This window comes from Schistocerca americana, chromosome 1 (genome assembly GCF_021461395.2).
Source record: "Schistocerca americana isolate TAMUIC-IGC-003095 chromosome 1, iqSchAmer2.1, whole genome shotgun sequence".
In the NCBI taxonomy this organism is placed as follows: domain Eukaryota; kingdom Metazoa; phylum Arthropoda; class Insecta; order Orthoptera; family Acrididae; genus Schistocerca; species Schistocerca americana.
In genome coordinates this window covers 960,733,003-960,754,541 of record NC_060119.1, presented here as the reverse complement: position 1 = coordinate 960,754,541, position 21,539 = coordinate 960,733,003, and the positions used below count along the sequence as shown (strand labels likewise).

The 21,539-nt window shown below is 39.4% G+C and overlaps 1 protein-coding gene across 1 annotated transcript in view; it reads right to left on the bottom strand.

Moving 5' to 3' along the window:
• Window positions 1-21,539, bottom strand: part of LOC124595562 — a 124,908-nt gene that overhangs the window by 19,672 nt on the left and 83,697 nt on the right. The window lies entirely within an intron of this gene.

The following is a 21,539-nucleotide window of genomic DNA, read 5'->3' as shown; positions in this document are numbered from 1 at the left end:
GGCAACAGAAGTAACCTCCGCCATATATCATTAGTTACCTTTCGGAGAATGCTGTAACCGTAGATGTAGGTATTTCATATGGAGCGTCTTATTCAATATAGTTTGAGTCTTCGTATCCAAATTTAAATTCTGAACTTTAAAAAGTATGCAAAGGTGCAACATAATCTTCAATGTGATAGAGTCCGCAGCTGGGATGAAGTTTTTGAATGGTTTCGTGATGGCTTCATCTGACAATTCCTTTACTCAATGTAGGACTGCACAGTTTCGGCCTTAGGTTATTTCCGAGTAACTATAAAGAGAGCGTTGCACATTGTATGCATCAGTATCATTTACGAGCTTAACATCAGAAACATAAATTCACTAAGGAAAGAGAAACAAATAAGAGCATGAACATTTTGGATTTAAAAATTTCAAGCGATATATCTGACACACATTTGATATTTTTCGTAAACCACCGGCACAATCAATCATGCCAACCGAGAGCATAGAAGATCAGTGATGCACAGACTGATCGACTGAGCACTGAAAAAATATAAAACATTGGAAAAGTCTCCGAAACGTGGCTATAAATAATTTTAAAGGGTACATTATTCATTTAAAAAAACCAGTCAAGCACACGCCAGTGTGGTGGATGAAGTAACTTTATTTAGACACACAAGAAAACTGAAATACTCAAAGTTTTAAATTGGACAAAAAGGAAGGAAAGTTAGCAGATGAGGTAGAGAACACATGACAATAAGTGACCATAACCCACCCACCTTTTGTGCACACTTAAAAGACACCAATCACAAAATACCTAATATTGACGAATCGCTACAAATATTACAGAAGTTACAGTAAGGCAAAATCAAGGGTGTGATGGAAGAAATTAAAATTTACATCCATCTTAAAGACTAATGAGACAGATTTTTCAATAAAAAGAGATGCCAGAAACTGAAAGTTCCTGGACAACTATTTAACAGTTCTACGACGAAACCTAAAGAACGATAGAAAGTATGTTTATCACTATACGCATTTATGAATATGACTGTCAAGCAAAAGATCACCCAAGAAGAAAGCAGGTCATGGAAGGTAACACATGATTTTAATGGTTTTCAGTACTGTTTCATCAGAGTACTGTGGTCTTATACAAGGCCTTTGTAACAGTTATTCAAAAATGACGTGCTCCCACAACAATAGTATAACAAATATTTTCGAGTTGTTTTAAGGAAAAAACAGACAGATATATTCACATCAATGATAAACCATAATTAAATATAACTGAGAACTGAGGCATACGTAGCTAAAACAGCGACATTCTGTAAAATAATTGTGATCTTCCTAGTGCAAGTACGTTGAAAACTTCGACCTTGTATAGAAGAGCTTTGCAATCACGACTCAAATGTATTGTACTCCTAAAATAGCGAAAAACTATTTCTAATTTACTAATGACAGTTACATTCACTCACAGGTGCAAGGATGGCATCATATATCACGAATAGTCCATAAAGTAAGTTTTAAACAGCTAGAATATAATGAAATAAGACTTGTTCCTATGTTAAACTTGTAAGTGATACTAATGCATCCTGTGTATAATGCTTCCGAAATTGCACAATCGTAGATAAAATGAAGAGAACGTCAGTTTAAGGCGTCACGAAATCATTTAAAGGCTACAATAGTTTGAGTCTTCATTTACAAATATAATTTGTTATTTTTTAAAGTGTGTAAAGATACGACCCATTGTTCCCAAGATTGGACTGTCAGCATAAGATTACTTAAACAAGAAAGACTTATAGAACAAAGTTTTGAACTGTGTGTCAGATTATTTTAAGTTTTTCGTATCCGAACTATACTTATTTAAAGCGAATCCACAGAGTAATGAGGTAACACTTATTGTTAAGAGAAAACCACTTGCAACCAATGTGCTGTACACACTTCATATCGTTCCTTGTGTATACCTGTAATTTATTGTTCCGATTCTGATCACAACTTCCACAAAATAGTATATTTATTTTGAAATAGAAAATTCTCTGACACCATTTTATCCATAACGTATGCACACCTACTTCATTTTTTTCTTAGTTCTTTGATAATCTTTAACAAACGCAGAGTATATATGTTAGTCTGCTTGTCGATTTTTGGGTTTTTACATCAACAAAACGCTTAGCGAGTCCATTAGTGTTAATATGAGATTAAGTGCATATATTCTATAACACATGGCCTCCTATACTACCAGTAGACAGAGATTTTAGATGGTAGTGCAGTCATCTGATAAACGCCGTTAGAGGGACCGAAACAAAGCGTATCCTACTCCCGCTTCTTAGAGGCATCTGTGTACATGCAAGCGGAGTGTGACCGATATCTCTCATAAATTGCACTAATAATTCATGTCCATCCGTTACTTAAAATCGTCTATCATGTTTGACGCCACGGCTGTATTTAAGAAGATATGAAACGGGTACTGAAAATAAGCTAATTTGGTGTGCTGACAGATTTTTGGTAAGATGCTTTCCCATCTCCAGCAGCTTATTACCAGCAAAGGTTTCGGTTCGTGGATTTTAGTCAAATGAAAGAAGGCACAGCAGCTTTCTTTGAAGTCAGTCACCTTGGCTATTCTCACATATGAAGGCAGATTAAAGCTACTATCCTGGAGTTTGTACAGCACCAGAATTTAAACAGAATGGTGAACTCATGTCGTTACTATGACAGGTGGTCCATAATTCCCCAACATTTACTGACTGATACCTGAGTACTCATTTCGACTACAGATTTGAAAACGAAGGTAACTGTTTTGTCATCCGGCTCACTGCCACATCTTATCCATGAGACCGGCAATTGGGTCATTTCAGTATGCAATGATCAAGAAAGTATTCATACACCCATCAGTTTGTTGCAAAATACCTTCGCATCAGAAAATTATTTGACTCATTATCACACCAACGCTTATTCTGGTATGATTGATTATATCAGACATAAAACGAAATTATCTTGAATGGAGAGTCAGGGACAGATGTAGATGTAAGTTCGGGCATGCTCCAGGGAAAAGTGTTAGGAACACTGTAGTTCATGTTATATGAGGGGCGTTCAGTAAGCAGTCCAAAACTTTTTTTGATGAAAGTAGGTTGGCTCTACTCAGAATTGCAATATACCATTTATTTCGCAACTCTTGCAACTACAAGAACCTATTTTTTCATGTAATCTCCGTTCAATACGACGGCCTCACGTCAACTTGTCAGGAGGACGTGTGTGCCCGCACAGTATCACTGTACTGGCGACCTCGGATCCAACGTCTTGCTGCATCAATAATATCCCCATCATCCAAGTACAACTTCCCGCGGAGAGCATCCTTCATTGGACCAAACGCATGGAAGTCGAAAGATACAAGATCCTGTTGGGTGTATAAAGTTTAACAGTCTAGTAAAGTATTGTGAGCTCCCCTCGGATGCGTTGACTTGTGTGAGGCCTTGCATTGTAATGGGCTAGCAGAAGTTCGTTTGCATTTCAGTAGCAACGAACGTGCGAAGTCGTTTACTCAATTTTAACAGCTGCTTGCGGCCAGCTGGCACTTGGGAGATTGAACATGCTGTACAGCCTTTTTCTGATGATGACAGACGCCTCGCCCAACGAGCTACCGTGCTTTTGATCAGTGCCAAATCTCCGTAGGCGTTCTACATGGGCCGATGAGTATGTATGATGCTTTGGTGTTCCGCCAAAAGCAACTTACAGACAGCTGTTTGGTTCGAACGCACCTCCGTTGCTGGCGCTATTTTGAAGACTACTTTCAGCCCCGCCACCTGCAACTTCATGAAACTATAGGGGGTGAAGCAGAAATATTCCATGATGTACCACAACCAATTTTGCATTTATTTCAACCAAAATTGGGCGAGGAAAAATGTGTTGCATGACTTATTGAACGCCCTTCCTACATCAATGACCTGTTCTACAATATTAACATCAGACTTTCTGCGAATTATGCACCTATCTAACATAAAGTATCGTCTGAGAAAACTGCACAATTATACACCACTACACCCCAGAGTAGAGCCGATTTTCATAGGTTCAAAGTGTTATAGGGACTGGTTAAATTAATTTCATTAATACTGCAGACCGGTGAAATGTCGTACGAAACTTTTTCTTTATTTCACATGTTTCACTCACTTGACTCTTCCCCTGTTGGCAAATGCCTGCGCTCACTTAATTTATTTAAGCATTCAGAAATCGTATCAAAGCACAGAAGCTTAATATCCTATGGTTAAAGTGTCAATAAGTGAAAATTCAAATCATTCAGTTCATATTAACAGTTGGAATTAAAGATTCGCGGCGAAATGCAGTGGAATAATCACATAGACTCAGTCATATGAAAAACAAATGACAGACTTTAGTAGGACAGTTCTTACAAAACTCTTGGTCGAGACATCCCAGCATTCTGCTCAAGTGTATAGAATCCTTACCAAATAAAGTGACAAAGGATACTGAACACAGGGGCGGAACGATGTGTCAAGTTTGTTTGACACACAGGAGAGAGTTATGCAAATTTTAAATAACCTGAACTGGCAGACATTTGAAGGTAGATGTCAACGTTCCGGCGAAAGCCTGTGTAAAAGGTATCTAGAACCTCTTCCGACTGAGGAATTAAGGAATATACTACAGCCCCAAATTATTGTTCCTACAGTCGCCGTGAAGGCAACATTAGCCTAACGACAGGGCGCACAGTGGCATTTAGGCAGTCGTTCATCCCGTGCTCCACACACCAGTGGAAGCGAAGGAAACCCTAACACATGGCACTAACGGGAGTACTACATACTATTCACCTCACTTCACAGACAGCTGATGCGTGTAGATGTGAGTACAGGCAGTATCTTGGTTTGGGGAAGTGCGACACATGTTGGCACTATAGTTGGCAGTTATTTACCTGTTTTGAAATTCAGACAGTTATTCAGAGAGCATGATAAACTCAGACAACATGGCAAATTCAGATAACATTACAAATAAATGATTAACTAAAATGTGTGTAGACAATAGGAGGGTGGCATTGACAGGAGATTTCATTCCAACAACATAAAGCAACTAAAACACAGAGATTGTTGCTTTACAATGCATCTTTCCATTTACGAACTGTAGTTGGGTGTCAAAGATATTAGCCGTTGTGGATCAGTACTCCCTCCTACCCAGTCTGCAGATGAACGTGATTTCTACATTCTCCCTCCTCTGTAGTATTCCGTAAGTACAAGACGGCAAAAATATCGCAACACAAAGAATGAGTTGGCAGAAGTGTTTCTACATCTGAAACATGATATCTACGTATCAAAATTTCGAACAGCCGCATAAGAGTACCACCACTATGAGGATTCAACTAAGATTTGCTTTAAACACACGCATTAATGGTCGTGATTGTTAGTTCGTTGCCTTTGAGAGTGGATGTGGTGAAATGATGTTAGTCAAAAATGCCTATAAGACGACAAATACACCATTATCAGCAACTCACTGAGTTTGAACGAGATTGCGTAATATGGCCGATAGCAAATGTGTTCTCGACGTTTCATTATCTACATGAAATTTTTCTTGGTGTTGCAAAGCTTTTCGTCAGTGTAGGCCTATGTATGTATGTTTAAGTTATTAGCGTTCGGGACTCACCAATTCAACCATCTAAATAGTGAAACGCCACTTCTGACGACACGAACGTAAGGATAACACAGCACTCGGTCCTCGAGCAGGGAAAATCTCTGACCCGGACGGAAATGCAATTTCTTTTTTTCGCGTCCGTTCTATTATTCGGTTTTTTCTACACAAACTGACGCTTTACGGAACAAAATACAATGCGTAGTGTGACCGAAGACAAACTTAATGAAAACGTAATTTTAGTACACAAAATCTTTCCTATATAAATGTCATTTTGATTCTTATAGATATTTCAGGCTAAAATTAAACCGGTCGTATCCTTCTTGTTGAAGACAGTTTTTCAAGCATTTTTCTGTAAGTCAACAAATGTTTGATCCAACATCACACGACCAGTTTCTGACACCCCCTAATTAACTGCCACCTCTTGCTCGGCTAAGATGCGGGTATTGTAAGTAGAGATATGTGATTTTAGGTTTCCTTATAACGCATATACCATCGCAAATGGACACATCGCGGGATTTAACTTGCGGAAGGATATCGCGATAACATGAAACTGTGTTTTTTGGGTACTCGTCCACTGACGATTGTGAACTGCGTTGGATATACACATTTTAACTAGTGAGCTGACGATATCTTCTCGTATGCGGACGCAAGAGGCTCTTGGCATTCAAGCATAAAGTAACACTTGATGCCCGTTTCACCTGCTATGATGACAAGAAAATCAGTTGAAAAACCGTTCAGTTACATGCTCTTAATGCTGACGTTTCTTGTCAGCTTTATGACCTTTCTCAATGCTTCAGTAACGTAAATTTGGTTTATTGACTTCTTCGCTTCAATAAAACATCTCGGTAACTTCTAGAAATTCATTGAAGCACTTTCATTCAAATGGTTAATCCCCTATTTGCTCGTCAACTGTTGGTGAAAATTGTTAAACAAAATGCAACGTGTATGGATGAGAATATAAATCCTGTCGCAAAATTATGCCCCTGATACACGTCTTAAGCGTAATCTTAATTCCTGTAGAGCCCCGTGAGTTCCGAATGATTGCTTGTCATACCCTTATGAAACCTTTAGAAACAGGTCGCGTCCCCTTCATAGTACTTCTCGTTGTTATTACACAATGAACCTGCCTGAGGATTGCATTGCGGCTAGGATCGGTATCACGACGCCCAAGGCAGAAATATACCCAAAAAGCTACTGAGCTGCCGCGGCATAGTCACCACTTTACACATTGGCGTCAGATGCAAATATGCGGTGCTCTGCTACACACATACTAGGTGTTTCTAAAACATGAAGAGCACATTTACTTCTAATATGGATCGACTTCCGTAACCCTGGGAGAACTCAAATTCGAGCGTGACGCTTTGCTCACTCCTTTTAGGGTGTTTTAGCCTTGCATACAACCTCACGACGTCTGTTCTCAATGACCGACAGGGTAAGAGAATTACAGAAGTAGAAATGAGCTCTTGTGATGTATCAGCAGCACTCATATCGGGCCTTACCGTCTGCCCCTTCGTGTTGTCGGTGACACTCACTAGTGTGAGAGTTCTCTGTCGCCTTGCGCAAGTCTTTTTGTCCACCTAATTATCGATAACCTTCCTGACAATATTGTATAGTATGCTGTTGGTATAAATTACTAAGAATGTTTCTGTAGACGAACAACAGGAAGTAATGTTATTAAATCTTGTTCAGTTCCTCTGTGTTACGATTCATTCTCTCGTACAGTCAAACTACAATTTAACTCTATTATCTGAAGTACTTTTACAATAGATGCAGTTTCACATAACATGTTATCTTTGCATATAGACGTTCTCGCACTAGTTAATGAAAAAACAATATATACTGCTCGAATGCCTTACTCTTATTTCATATTTTCGTTTCCTCTCGATGGTTAACATTACCAAGGAAGTTAAGAAGCTTTTTGTATTACGTAATATTTCACGCATTACTACTCGATCGCTTAGAGTAGCACTTTATAATGTATGTTGCAATTGTAAATCGTTACATATATGAAATCTTTTCTTTATTATAATGGCAAAAGATCTCTAATGTCGGCATTCATCTCGAAATTTGGGCTGCATGTGGATCATAAGCGATGAGTGAAAATATGGAGCCACAGTGATGCCGTTTGTATAAGAATCGATTACCTAGTGTTATGATGTGGTTGTTTGATCGTAGTCACCATCGAACGGATGTAGAAAAATGGCAAAAACATTCGTGAACACCGGCGCTTCACGATGTCTCCACAGTTAGACAATTTTCATTAGATATATCGGAGCGTTTCGCATGAGACTATAACTAAAATTTTATTACACCTTAGGTTATCGTTGGTTACCAGACATCCTTTCTGAAAACTAAAAAACTCAACAGATGCCTGATTATAGGGTCTAACTTTTTTCCTTGCGATGTGGAATGAGCAGGGCTACGTGACAGAAACGTCATATGTGAAAAGACGTGTTTATCGAATCAACAGCGAGACAACACAGTAGCTTCAGCGTAACGCCCCGCCTTAGAAAACCAAATTGACGGGCTAAACTATGTCATCTAGTAAGGCTATTACTTCCATATTTGGGACGGTACTGGAAGAAAATGCATGACCTCAAACGTGTAAGCATAATTTACTTACATGATTCAGTTTGCTACAAAACTTATTTCCTCTCCCTTTGTGAGTTTATAGTCGTGCTTCAGGTAACATTCTCACAGAGAGTGACAAGGAAAGGTCTCATCAGATACATCAGTTTTCACATTTCATACAGGAAATAACTATAACTCAACCAAAAATACAGATTAAAGTTTTCTATAATATAACGGAGGTAAGCTTCGTATTTCACCTTTCCGTACGGATACAAGCAAAAGAACATTTAATGCTTTTTCTTTCCATTTACTCTGCTAAATCCTGGTGTCTATCACTATTTTCTCTTCCACTATGTCTAGCTAAGGCAGACGTATTCTATGGCTTACGTTTGTGTGAGCTTTGACAGCAAAATGTTTTCATCGCCACGTTAAAGCCTGTTAACTGGGACAATGTGAGTTCTGGGATGACAGTTATACGAGCCAGGAAATATCTGTACGCCTAGCGAACGCAGCCAGACGCGTTAATTACGTGACCATGCTAGCACTAAAGAATATTATGTACAGCTTGGTCGAAACGCTTGTAGTACCATTGTATCTTTTTTAGTTTAAGTCCACTTGTTGTACCTTTAGCTATTCTTCATCTTAGCTGTAGATATTGCAACGCTTATAGCTGAACCGGACTAGTGGCTTTTTCAATTTGCAATTTTAACGCAAGTGTTTATTTAGGAAGTTTGTTGTGTGCTTCCCATCTACGTAACATGTTATTGTTTACCAAATTTTTCAAAATCCCTGGACAATAAATAGTACGTTGTACGAAAAACCCACGAGTTTCATGGAGATACTAATCTTCCGAATTTTTTTGCCTGGTCGTCTCGTCAAGATGCTCAGAGGTTTTCTGCCGTTATATAAATATTTTGGGCTGAAAAAACGGAGCCCCCTCCACACGAGTGCTTGTTGCATATATACGGACAACATGTATCTAGAAATTGGTTAAATCGAGTTTACATGAGGATGACAGCATGAAAAACGTAAAAAATTAACATAATATTACCAAAACAAAACCTGACTGGATTTCTCCCGTCATGCATATCCAATGGTAGCAAATGCTATTTGGAACCGAAGAAGGTGGCGCAATGGTACGTACAATGGCGTCACATTCGGGAGAACGACAGTTCAAATTCTCGTCCAGCCATCCAGGTTACGTTCCGTAAATGGCTCCATTAAACGGCGCGATGGTTGCTTTGATAAGGGCAAGGCTGATTTCCTCCCCCATCCTTTCGTAATCCGAGCTTGTGCTCCGTCTGTAAAGACCGCGTTGTCGATCGGACGCTAAATTCTGATCTTCCTTCCTTCCACCTACAGATACGAATCTGAAGATTTATATACACAGCGTGCATGGAAAGTAATCCATGATTTTATTAAGCTGATATTTTAAGTAACTGATATTAACAAAAATATCATTCTGTATTGAAATCCAGGCGGCACAATCTAAATCCTTCTGTATCTGTTTCGTTTGATATAGGTTAGTCACTTCAAGAAGTTGTTGCTTTTAACTGACATAACAAAGCTCAACGTTACTACACTACTTGTACACTCCAAAATGAATTAAGTTGATAGTTCTTCCTGCAGGTAAAAAATCAGCCATTGTATGTTCTCATTTAACTTTCTTACTTTTAGACGTAACGATTTACACAGTTCCTTTGCCTCGTTTCTAATTGCTTTGAAAATGGAGATGTAATTCTCAGAAAGCTTTATGGAATTAAACTTATTGCATTCTTGAATGATGAATTTCTTCCATTATACCAAGGAAATAGCAGTTGTGGAATCGGAGCATCCCACCAAAATCTGAAAGAATCTCAGATCTTTTCCTTAAAACTGTTTATCACGAAGTGGTATATTGCTTCTAAATCGGGTTTTAGTGATTTCCCTACAATACCTTACCACGAATAATAAATGGTTCTGACTACCAACAAAGTTTAGCAACGGTGTGCACCGTTTGTAAACGGGAAACATAAAGTGAAAAGTTAAATCATATGATGACAATTCACGGAATAAATCTGTACTATTCAAAAGGGAAACACTTCCTAATGTTCTGCAAAATTATATTTATTTGGCCACTAACCGGCTTCCGGCATCACCAGGTACAAGGGAATGTCGCATACACAGATAATTGCGATGTTAGATTTACATAGACATCGTTTGTACCGAAGGTACTAAGACGACAAAGTGTTTTCATAAAAACAAGCAGAATTACATTACATAATCGATGCTGCTCAAACGTGTGTAAAATCGAATTACGCCAGTTACAAAGCAAGTATTTTCATGGACGTTTTCAAACAAATTTTCTTATAGAAGGAATCACTGAATTGTAAAATTAAGTACTGGTTCAGATATTTCGCTGATGTGCTGCCGTTGTGAACCGGAATCACTAGGCAATTACATACATTACTACAGCATTTAACCTCACAAAATCAGAAAATTCAGTTTACAATGGAGCTGGGAGACTGTACTATAAATTTATAAGACTTTTATATATATTAGTACAAGAAAACATGTATTTATGATTTACAGGAAAAGCATAGCTGCTGATAATACCAGAAAGCTCCAAGCATCCACAAAGTCACAAATTTCAGTTTCCAATTAAATGGCGCATTGCCTCCTACCTATTCCAGTATTCAAATCAGCCTTTCAAATAGAATTATAAACCGTCAAACAGATCGCTTCCAGCAATATGTATAACTCTGTCCAGATAGATGATATTGTACGAAAAAATGAATAAAATTACACCATGTCTGTACGCCAGCCAACAGCAACCACTCAGTAGTTACAAAGTCTGTTGCAAAATTCCATATATTTGCAATATTTTATACAATTTCGCAAAAAAAACTCGCCACTACAGACCTGTTTTCGTTACAAATACTAGATTCAAACTGTAAATTCATTTTATTTCTTATATTTTTCTTTTAATTTATGTTCACATAAGTGCTTTGTTTATTCCCTTCTTCAGTCAATGTATTTATTGTAATGTTTTTCCATGTAGACACTTTGTTATTTTTGTGTCCTATGTACAAATAATGTCTGTGTAAGTCGAACATCATGTTTATCTGTTGTTTGTGACATTTAGTTGTCACCTGAAGTGGACTAAGAAACCGAATGTCGGTTCATGATCCAATAAATATAGTTTCTTAGAACATTTGTAAGTGCTTTCCTTTTTGGTATTATTATCATGTTCTGCCAAGTATCGACGGAAAAATTAACTGTAATATCTTTAAAATGAATGGTTTGAAATTAAATACGAGACTTCAAGTAATCTTATTCAGTATTGAAACTGTGTGTAACATTATATGAGAACCATCTTTTAGGTTAGAGAACCGAAGAGCCTTTAGTTAGATTCAATCATATACCAATCTAGTGCTTGCTATCTATCTTTGAATGCTTGTAGGTGCGAAGGTATACTAACTGTATCGTCGTTGGCCACCGACTGGCAAAGATTGTTATCGATTGCTTTTAGCATGTTTCATCCGTGAGAGAATGTGAACTGTGGTACGTTCACATTCATAATCTTTCAAGAACTCATGCTGATGAAATGTAGTCAGACATATTTTTACTCGACGTTTCAACTGTATAACGCTTTAATTTGGTGTCATCCGGTACTACAAACTTTGTAAATCTCTTTTAAGTTATATGTCGTCATTTCACAAGTGGCTTCTTTAAGATAAGATCGCTAATATTTCGAGTTATATCCATGCGGCGGTAAAATTAAATTCTTCGATAAGGCACGGCAACTTGAGAATTCAGAGCAGTGCCTGCGTCTGGTGCTCCAAGCATTACGCAGTAAATCTCTAGGCGCTGTCCTTTAATCTCAAGAAAAGACAAACATCGAAAGTCTTGCCTCTGTTTCGTGGGGCGCTTAATGAACAGCTGCGTTTGCAACGCGATGCCTGGAACCGGGTAATCTCACGAGAAGACAAACATTGAAAATCTTCCCGCAGCATTCGCAACCCTTAATGAGGGTGTCTCCGCTTGCATTAATCAATAAACGGTCTATGAAAGATCTTGGTGCGGTTTAGCCCCTCCAATGGGATTTCGTACGCGCTTCTTGAAGAGCCACTGAAAGGAAAGCTGGTCTGTCGAAACAGCAGAGAAAACGACCACAAGAGTGGAGTGGAAGACATTATCACAATCGATCCTAATACGCCGGTTGTGTGAAATGGTTGTGGAGCATTTCCTTGAAGAAAGGAGGGGACAGGGAGCTGAGAATTCGCCGCGGCTTAGAGAATCGTTGATTTCTAGCGGTTGTGGCAGGAGGCAAAGTTTTCGGTGGGGAGGAAAAGTTGGAACTGTGATCTGTTTTCGGGAGTCATTTGCAGATGCGGGTGCAGTGCTTTCGCCGGGAAGGAAGAGGCAGTTGGCGTTAATTAGAAGCTGCGGTTACGGGGGTGAGAGCAAAGCCCAGAAGTGGAAGGAGGGCTGAGCGCCAAATTAATGCCCGGGTTCGGCTGAACTGAGGAGAGCAGTAATGCGCGAGACATGGCTGTCCCAGTTAAGGCAGTCAGCGGTCATGGGAAATATCTGAACTGAAATGAAGGGGTGTGGGTGTGTTTGCTGCGCAGGGATGATCCAGTGAACGTGTCGATTCTGCTGCGGAGGACTGGTGGGACCACAAAAGTGGAAAAACGTTGATTTAAAGAAAGCAATAACTTCGCGCTGTCGCAGCTATAATGCCAAGTGTATCAAACAGCTACGGAATAAACTATAGAGCTTAAGGTGTGGTTGTATTTTTTTAACTCTATTTGAATATGTTGAGTAAGAGGAGCCCTCTCATAAAATGTGTATAAAATAGCTACTTATCTATAGCGCTTTAGCCTATCTGAACGAATTCAGAGATGATCTTTAGATTACTTTGGAGTGACTTCTGGATTGGAATTTAAAATGATATACAATAAGCAACAATTGTATTCTGTAATTCGTTCTTTACATACTACAAACATATGCTCGTGAACCCATCACGTACTGATTAAAGTAAGAAAATTGGAAAACGTTTTTAGATCGAAGGGATTTTATGTTTTTCCTTTTCAACGAATCATTTGAAGAAGAGGACAGAGACTTTAGAAACTATGATTCGATTTCGTATTTTGTTTTCTTAAACAAGTATTAGGTGAAGCCGGTAATGATTAACTTATTGTCCTGTCTCTCCAGACTTCCTTCGCGAGATATATGGACCTGGTAGGATACCACATCTAGGTGTGATGGAGATATGGTTCCAATACTGTTCAGAAATCGGGAGCAGAGCCCTACTGATCAAGACTGAATGTTAGCAGATACATTGATTCCTACGATATTTATTTCAGCTTGGTTTAAATGGTAAATGCACTACTGGTAAGCTGTCGGCTGTGAGATGTGCTGCTTTTCTGTTTTTGACCTGCTGAGTCTCCACTTGTCTGCTTAGTAAGACCATTTTTAAATACTCGTCTGTTGTACCCTACTAGTGACGTTTATTAATGCGTTATCCTTTTTCCCTTTTACATCGTCCAACGTATCTAAAGTGAATACTAGTTCGTCATTATGTCTTACACTTATAAACAGTGCAGACGAAGGAAACTATTTTAGCTCGAAAATAAATTACCAGCTGTAATGAGCCCTGACAACATGTTAGTACCTCCTGGTACCGAAAACGGTTCATAACAGGGAGTGTGTTTGCTGTGCCTAAATTGGGTTTCCATTATAATAAGATATTGGCTCGATTACGTCAACAAAGCCGCAGAAAGCAAGTTATGTAAATGTGAATATGGCTACATCCAGTGGAATTTGCAGTGTTTAGAGACGAAACATATTTTACATGTAAGATAACAACAAAATTCAAGCATAGACATTTGTAGAGCCAAGCTTTATGAGAAACAATTAGGCCATATGCAAAACCACACACAAGATACGAAAGGGATCTGAAAAATAATCTGTGCAAAGTACACCTTATTGAATTAAGTATCCAGGTATGGTGATTAATTATAAAGCTCAAAGTCTTTAGGGGAAACAAGGTTAAACTGAAGGGACGGTTGTTTACCGCTATCTGAAAGGATTAATGAGACACGTACATATATTTTCTGCCATAAAACAGGTATTTTGTGTAGTAATAACTGTACCTTCTCCTGAAATTAGAAAACAGATGCCTTAAATTTAAATAAAAACAAGAAAGACGTACCAGGATGTTCCTCAACGGCATATTAAGATGAAGATCTAACAAAATACAGCCAACCAAATTAATACTGATATTTATCTCACAAAGTACTGAACGGTTTAATGCTAATGTAGTAGCTCTTCCTAACAGTATCCCATATGAGCAAAACAGTTAAGGCTTTTCCTGTTGTTACACATACTACAGGTTCTTGAGCTATGCATGGCTCTGTTTATAAAGAATATCTCGATGCAGTCGTACGGTTGAGCCCACAGCTAATTCGCAGGAAATACCACACTGTAGCTGTGACTTTGCCGTCCGATAGTATGTGAATCTTCTTACTTTATACAGAAATCATTTGATTCATCTTAACCACCTTCCAGACGAAATTAATATGTTACACAAGTATTTAAATGTAGAAATGTGATAAGTATTCGTTTTCACTCAGTTCATTTACTTTAAACATAAGTAATAGTTGGAGGAAAAGTAAATAAACCAGCATTCTTGCGCAAGTGTGCTCACGATAAATGACAGATTGTCTTTAAATGTTATTCAGACAGTTATTTATACCTTCTTGACAGAGTGTCACTTGTTTCTCATTCTACTTTTGTGTCCACAAACACACCCTACTGACCACTTTTAATTAAGCAAACTTTTCTAAAAGCACCTGCGGTCAACATTTCAATACATTTGCTGGAAAAATAGCAAAATTGTTCATTAAATTAATACATCAGCATGACAAAATATGTTTCCATGCTGTATTCATTTGCTGTGTTGTGGCCGTTGTGACGTTCTGAAAATGATTTTCACAATGAAACAGATATAGAAGATGTCGTAAATAAATACAATAAAATAGATAAGATATGTAGCTATCAGGAATGATACATATAGTAGAATGCTATCATCAGAGATAAAGTTTATTGAAACTGCATGAGGTGATTAAAAGTTGTTAATTCAGAGGGTTCTTGTGAAAATGTTTATTTATTGTGAGATATTAACGTCTGTAGTTTTAAAGATACTCAGATACCGTTGTGCCAATGGATGTGCCTTACTTTTTCTGAGATCGCAAATGTCTTCAGATTGTATTAATATTTGATTTGAGTTTCTGTCAAATCTGAGGGAGCTTAGTCATCTTTCAGTTTGTCTGACACTCCGCCATTCTTAGAGTACCGTCTGTGCTCTCAGGCATCAAAAGATCCCTCCTGGGATTTTTCCATTTCCGGTCCCGCACTCCTTGCACCATGACTCGCCGAGACTGGCCGCCTAGCTGAACCTGCTGCTTTGTGCCCTCAGTACTTGGGCCTGCAAGTGTTAAACTACGCAACAAATTCATCTGACCCTGAACCAGTTTCAGGCGGCCGATTATCTCGGTTACAAACGTGTAACATTAGACTGTGGTGAATGTATACCTTACTAAAATTAGTCTCCGCTGTCAGTACCATGTACTGAAAGCGATTCGAATGTATTTTAACCTGTAAATTAACACGCTTTGGCTCTCACCGTCAACGCAGTAGACGTGATAGGAGGTAGTGATGTTAGGACACTCGACTCGTATTACAGAAAAATTTGGTTTAAATCCCTGTGCGGTCACCGTGATCTAGGTTTCAAATTCTTCCCATAATCGTTCAGGTGGCTGAACCGTTGCCAAACTTAAAGCGGAGTTTATAATGATGCAATACCCTTGATACTTTATATCATTGAAATCAATTCCAGTGTGACTTTTTTGCGAAATGAGGCTAGAAGTGCTTCTGTTGACATTCAGTACTCCAATAACCTAAAAATTAGCGTTAGACCAGGGGACTGATGGCCTCAGATGTTAAGTCCCGTAGTGCTTAGAGCAATTTGAACCATTTAGCGTTCAGATACCTTTAAATATGAAGGAATTGAGATTACTTATCACATCCAGTTGTGCTACAATAAATTAAAATTCGACATTTTAATTTTGCACCTCACAGTGCAGATTTACGTATATTCACCACTAGGTAACATCTAACACGCGTTATCCAGCATTACAGACGAAAGTCGAACTCTTTTCAAAATCTGGAAAAAGAAATATCGGTCAGCGACGATATTCAAGTGCCTACTTCACAATATGGAATTCCAGGTTTCTGAACAAACGGGAAACCTCATATTCTTCAACAAATCGAACTCTCATGCATGAAAGAGCTTGAAGCGTCTGGTTAATTTACAAATGAGTTAACGTGCTAAATACTTGAGGTTAAGACATATACACGAGAAGAAAAAATCAGGAAAGGTTCAAAATAGTATTTTAAGGCGAAACTTCTCTTATTATCAAAGACTGGATGAAACTAGTTTGGTAATTATAGCTCCATTTTAAGGGAATATTCACGCATCTCAATATTTATGACGTCATACCTCCTGAACTAAGAACTGTACAACAATATAATTTTGCACGTTCGTCCCTTGTTATATGTGTATACTGCCTGAAGAAAGCGTAGCGAATAAATTTAGTAGTAAAGAATTAATCCATACTATTGGAAAAAGACAAGTCGGTGTTTAAAGTTGTTAACAAAGTCTCGAAAAGTTCTTGACGTATTTCCTTCACATTTTTACACGATATGCTTATAAACGCTCGGTGGGACATAGACGTATGTATACACACTGTATAATGGGCAAACGTTGTACTAAAAATATCGAAAAGTTCTTCACCGATGTATCTAAAATTTTTACGCGATACTCTACTAATCATTTAGACGTGCATAGGCCATATTGTTTCAAACAATGTACAGGTTTTTGTTACAACCGACTACGAGAAAGAAAACGGGATGCTATGGTGTACAGTGATAACGCATGATTTAGTTTTTTTTTCGCAGTAACTTTTTTACAACGATATCAAGGCAGTTAAACCATTAGTTAAATTATTTCTCATAGAAATTCTTCCTTTTTATGATTAAAAAAGTTTTTACCGGTACACAACTATGTGGTGTTTTATTTTCTTCCTCGTAGTGTGTTTTATCAGAACAGAAAGATATATTTACGGCTATGATTAGAAGACTACTACGAATCTGAATAGCGTGAAACCTTCTAATCCTAACCGTTTGCAGATGAAAATTATGCTAATTCTGTCATTAAAGCTACTATCCTCACTGATCGAGCAACAGGAGATGTCTCTCATACCCCGTATGCAGACGATCCCCACCAGTTTATACATTCATTATTAACGACTACAATGCCCGTGAAGGTTTCTTTGGTAAAAAATGTAAATATCGTGTGGCTAGGGCCTCCCGTCGGGTAGACCGTTCACCGAGTGCAAGTCTTTCAATTTGGCGCCACTTCGGCGACTTGCGCGTCGATGGGAATAAAATGATGATGATTAGGACAACACAACACCCGATCCCTGAGCGGGGAAAATCTCCGACCCAGTCGGGAATCGAACCCGGGCACTTAGGATTGACAGTCTGTCGCGCTGATCACTTTTTTTTATCTCATTTTGTCCTGTATTGTTCGTTGAATTTGTTTCTTGGCGGACGTCCGATGACACTCGTTCAGGCTGCTCATTGGCCAGTTCACTCAGTTTTTTTTGTTTATTACAAAGGGTAGCTAAACTCTCTGACCGAACACGCTGAGCTACGCCACTCAGATACCGGGGGGCGGACGGTTTCTTTGGTAATAGCAGTCAACAACGTTCAGAAACAGTGCGAGGCGATAGAGGGGGAGGGGGCGTTGATAGACATAAAGAGGGGGAAAGAGGAGACGGACGGAGAGAAGAGAGAGGAGAAGGTGGAGAGAGATAGGGAGAATAGGACATTGGGATGGAACGAGGGGGGGGGGGGGGGGGTGGAGGAAGTGATGGACAGAGGGATGGGGAGGACGAGGCGATGGACAAAGAGGGGGAAAGGAGATTAGAACATATATCCAATTCTTACACATATTTAGCAATTACGACTTTGTCTTGCATGACGTTGAACTTTTACTGCATGAATAAGGGAAATGTAGTAAAACACTTTCATCCTTTTGTGGGTGTTGCCAGCAAGAAAATGTTTGAAAAGGGTGTTAAGTTTGTTGGAAGTCGTTAAGTGCTGTAATTATCAAATACTGGATGAACATAATTTGAATACTTTTAGCGCCGTGAATTACACTGCCGCAAGACATACGCACAATTTCTTAGTCTGATACTTGTCTCACTGTGTTAATCCGTAACGTACTATTATACCACTTAAAGACTAGTTTAAAGCTTCTTTTAAAATTTTTTCAATGATTACATGAAATATTTAAAATCAATATAGACTGAATCCTTTCCGGTAGGAGCAATAAATTTCATCTCCATCTCAGACGCAATCAGATGGCAATGTTTCTATACTGAAATACCTAATATTCAATAATATACGAAAAAATAATGTAGATTCATATTTCTATAAGCTGGTTTGTCTTATACTGGGTGGGTGTCATTAAAGTGCAGCTACTCACGGAGGTCCAGTGTGGACTGTAATTGTTGTATGGCAGCAAAACTTGGAAGATATGTTAATGAATTAATGCAGAACCGATTTACGCTGAAAAAAAAAACTAGTTCTAATTTTGGTCACCAGACACAAATTGGGCGGTGTACAGCATATGGTCGACGTCTTTGGTGCTCATATTGCACAAATTTTCTAAGTAGCGTTAAATAATAAAATCAGCGTTATGTCTTTCTCACTTGTTTGACCTTTCCTGCCTCTGTAGCGTTCCTAGCCCTTTACATACAGAAACTAAACGTCTTTCTTGCATCTGCAACGGCAGGTTTGCACCTGTTGGTCCAAACTGGAACTACTTTTTTCTAGTGTGAGTAGCTTCCGCCTTAATGTATTTGAATATCTACCGAGTTTCTCTACATATGATAATTACGGCCAACAATGGACCTCTGTGAGTAGCTGCTCTTTAACTATAACCATCATCAACTCATAGAAGTATTCGCCCTTGCTTTAAAAGACGTTATTTTGAGTAACTGACCTAGATATGGACAGAAAATAATATCTCTGAGAAACGAAAGTCAGTAATCACGATGTCATGTGAAAGGAGAACGTGTCCTGTTTCCCTGGAAATTAGAAGCAATTCAGCGCAAAAGGCATGCCACTGCTCTCTAAAAAAAAACTCGAATTAAGAGACATCACAAAAAAGCATACGTTGAGGCTTCGTACTTGAGTACTTGCAAATTACGCAGACGAGTCAAAACATTACGAACATCTGGTTGACAGCGTGTTGGTCAATTTTTGGTAATGTTACACAACAAATTAGAAGGAAATGGGAGAGTAGAATTTTCTGATTTAAAACAGCCGGCGTTTCTCAATCGCGCGAAGTATCCAGTCGCCAGCCGGGAAGTGTAAACGTTTCGTTACCGTTACTCGGTCAGGAAGACAGCAAGCTCGACATTTTTGTGTGTGACTGCGAGCAGGCTCAGCAGAAAATGGGTAGAAGAGCACAAACGTAACTGCCTTCATTACTCTTGTAACATTATGTAAGAGACATTAGACAGGAAACAACTTCACCTAGCAGAAATTTGACTAAGCAATAAGAATACTGTGAGAAATTCGTTAAGCGAATGTAGCGTAGTTCAAGACCGCTGACAACTCAGAAGAGCAGAATCGATTCAGTCATTACGAATGAAGTAATAGAGCGGAGCCTCTCCTCAACGACACAAATACTCCAACCCCAACAGCTTAAAGCACTAGATCAATAGGATCGATGACGTTCATGTCGTTTTCAATAGATTCTCTGGATATGGCACGGTAACATCCTGTGTTAGCTGTGGATAACGAAGTCCAGCATCAAGTAATGAAGCGTGAAACTTCCTGGCAGGGATGGGTAGTCCACTGGTCTACGAGCACTGCTCCGGTCCAGGGCAGGAGCTGCCCTAAAACTCCTGCTTCGGCCTATTCGCCCGAACCAGCAGGCCATGTCAGACTTCAGCACGTCGCGGCATCCAGCATCACCGCGCATTGGTCTTGGAGGGATTGAGTACTCCCCGAAACGGCGTGTGAGTCAAACACACACGTCGCGGTCACTGTCATCGCCAAGCAGGTCTACCACTGGGTCCGGGCCTAATTCACCTGCGGTCGGTAAACCGTAGCTCCCTGAAGTCATCAACTTCGCTTTGAGTTGATGCGGCGTCCTCGGCAGCCGTGAGTCGACTATTGAAGTCAGCGGATTATCTTCGGATCACAAGGACACGAGCCGTCATAGAGGACGCGACATGACTTTTATTCTGTATAGTAAATGGAATACTCTTGAATACTGTTTTGTTGCGCCCAACGACGCTGCATAGCTCCTCGGTCTGCATCCTGACAAAACAGTAGGAGTTTCCAACATGGCGGTTTGCCAGCCCTACGGTACGTAATACAGCAGCAATTCAGCCTTGGTGGGTGCCGGGATATCTGTTGCACTAGGTGTCTACGCAAGGAATTCCCGTAAATTACGGGCCGCCGGTTTGTGAGCGCAGATCTGGCAGCTGATAGTGATCCTCATGTATTCAGTCTGGGTCATATCAGGAAGTTTCAGTTCAACATCATGCTTTCGAAGCACGTAGCATGACTCTCCCCTTGTGACATGGGCAATTATCTTGTAGCGAGATACCTTCGGCGTGAAACTTCCTGGCAGGTTAAAACTGTGTGCCGCACCGAGATTCGAACTCGGGAACGGTGCCTTTCGTGGGCAAGTGCTCTACCATCGTATCTACCCAAGCAAGACTCACGACCCGCCCTCAAAGCTTCAAATCTCCCAGTACCTCGTCTCCTACCGGCCAAACATCACACCACGAGTTCCTGTGAAGTTTGGAAGGTAGGAGGCGAGGTACTGGCAGAATTGAACCTTGAGGCCGGGTCGTGAGTCGTGCTTGGGTAGATCAGATGGTAGAGCACTTGCCCGCGAACGGCAAAGGTACCGAGTACCAAGTCTCGGTCCGGCACATAGCTTTAATCTGTCAGGAAGTTTCATATCAGCGCACACTCCGTTGCAGAGTGAAAATCTCATTCTGCTACCTTCAGCATATAGGACAGTGGAGTGACTACACCTGAGGGATAAAATGAAGATCACTGATGGGAAAAATTATTAGTTTCAGTCATAAAACTAAATTGTTTTGTAAAGATCTTTACTCTCATGACAGTTTTGAAAGTCTCTAATATTGATCATATAAGTTATCAGTAATTACTTTTTCTCAATTGGTTGCATTAATGCTAGGGAGGTTACAGGGGTTCCTCATATA